This window comes from Aplysia californica, unplaced genomic scaffold (assembly GCF_000002075.1).
Source record: "Aplysia californica isolate F4 #8 unplaced genomic scaffold, AplCal3.0 scaffold00162, whole genome shotgun sequence".
Lineage (NCBI taxonomy): Eukaryota > Metazoa > Mollusca > Gastropoda > Aplysiida > Aplysiidae > Aplysia > Aplysia californica.
Genome location: NW_004797432.1, coordinates 889,234 through 891,799, shown reverse-complemented (window position 1 = coordinate 891,799; position 2,566 = coordinate 889,234).

Genomic DNA, 2,566 nt, shown 5'->3' with positions numbered 1-2,566 from the left:
AGAGAGAAAGAGAGGGAGAGAGAGGGAGAGAGAGGGAGAGAGAGGGAGAGAGATAGAGAGAGAGAGATAGAGAGAGAGAGAGATGAGGAGAGGGAGAGGTGGAGAGGGGGAGGGAGAGTCGGGGGGAGAAAGTAGAAGAAAGGTTTCATTTTCAGTTTAGTTTGGGAAAAGAGAAGCACATCGGCACGATAACGATCATTTAGTGCTGATGAAATAGCAAGATGAACAGACAAAAACAACAGTGGAAAGGAAAATGAGTTCGGAAGAGTAGTGGGGGAGAGAGGAAGGACAGTGAACGATAAAACGGGAGAGGGAGAGGAGGAGGGGGGAGTAGAGAGGGATTGTTTTAGTTAAGAGCAGCACATCGACACAATAGCGGTCATTCAGTGCTTGGGGAAAAGAAAGTTAGATAGACAGAAAAAACAAAGGGACAGTGAGGAAGTAGGAATAAACTACTTTTAGCGCCCTTCAACCACCCACTGAGGTAGAAAGGGAGAGGGGGGGGGGGGAAGGAGTGGGGTGAAGGGAGAGATACAGAGCATGGAAGGTGGCAAAAATGAGGCCGTGCTGAAGACACACGTACAGACCAAAGTTCCACGGGAAAAAAACACCCACACAGAAGAGAACAGACTGAATCTGACACACTAGCACCAGTATTTTATTTGCACTGCAGGCTTTAGATCAGATGTTACAAGACCACCCCCTCTCCCCACCCCCACCCCCTTTTGATCAAACAAAACCAAGTTTCCTCTAAAGCACAAAGACTCCAATGTGTATTTTGACACCGTCTGAGACAGACTAAGAGGTGGGAGAGTTAACTCGTTAAGTTGTGTAGAGCTGTGACTGGGTGGGATGAATGCTGTAATGTGATCCTGGCACAGGTAAGAATTCACAGGGACCGACCTCCGCTAACAAGGAGAGAAAGGAATAAAGAGTGACAGAGAGAGAGGGAGCGAGACAGACAGACAGACAGACAGACAGACAGACAGACAGACAGACAGACAGACAGACAGACAGACAGAGAGGAGAAAAGGGAAAAAAATAGACGCACAAGATGAAAGATAGAGACAGTGCAAGATAGAACGTAAGTCTAGAGAGAATGGGAGAGATAGAAAGATAGAGAAAGATAGAGAGAAAGAGAGAGAGAGCGGGAGCGAGAGAGAGAGAGAGATTACACACAAAGAGAGAGAGAGAGAGAGAGAGAGAGACAGAGACAGAGAGAGAGAGAAAGTGACAGAGAAAGAGAAAATCGGGACACGGGTATGTTTGAAATGCGAGCCCCTTTTGGAGGGAGAAAAACACTACTGCCTGTCACAATGGCGTCGTTTCCTAGTGCCTATGAAAATAAAACAGGAATAACAGATTGGAAGAATGATAAACGGCCGTTCTTAAAAGCTCTTGTCATTTCAGATAAAAGTTATTTATCGGTACGTGTTTATACATAATGGGACAAGGGGAAAATTATTCATTTACACGTACGAGATGTGGAAGCAGTCCTTCGTAAATGACATGTGTTTTTATTCAATTACATTGAAAAATTTTGTTTGTTTGTTTGCATGAGCTTGGCATCCTAAAAAGAACAGGTCAAGGCCAGATGTTTGGATTGTCGGACACATAACAGAACAGAAAAATGAAGGTATCTTCGTTTTGTTTTAGTGAGCGTTTTAAGGCCCTTGCAACACATTTGGGTTATATAAGTACCGTAAGTTAGATATACGTTAGAAGGGAGTAACAAACACAAAAAGGAGGAGATATATAAGAACGATAGAACTTTGATAGGGATGAAGGAGCAAACCACACCACAGCACCCACCAACCATCTACAAAGAAAAGGTTTTTTTAGTAAGTCTTTTACGACACTTGCAACACAATAAGGTCATATAAGTGCCGAAGATTAGAGATGTTACAAGAGGGTAACAGACACAAAAAAAGACGGAGAAGAGATAAGGACGATAGATTTTTTTAAGGAAAGAAGAAGCAAACCACACCAGACCACCCGCCAACAACCCACAAAAAAAGGTTTGAATAAAGAGCAGCACATAGTAGTAGATCTACCGATAACGTTCACTCAGCGATGGAAAATGCAAGAAAGCATTATGCAAATAGAAATTACACGCTTAAATGTAAAATACTAGAAACGTGCTTCTGAACACTAATATCTTCCTTCAACCTCTTTTGAGCAATATTAATATAAGTATCTTAGTTTGATTTTAAATAAGCGAAGACTTTAGTATCGTGTGTTAGAGCAGGCAGGATCCACCATCTCCCACACACCCCTAAAATCCATGTCCTTGTTTTAGTACGAGTTTTATGGCACTTCAACACAATAAGGCATATAATAGCCGAAGAATAGAGGTGTTACAAGAGAGTAACAAACACAAAATAGAAGAAGGAGAGATAAGGACAATTGATATTTGATAGGAAAGAAGAAGCAACCACACCAGAGCACCCGTCAGCCACCCACTAAAATCCATCTCCATTCAGTCTGTCGGTCTGTCTGACTGTCTTTGTCTGTCTGTGTGTCTGTGTGTGTCTCTCTCTCTCTCTCTCTCTCTCTCTCTCTCTCT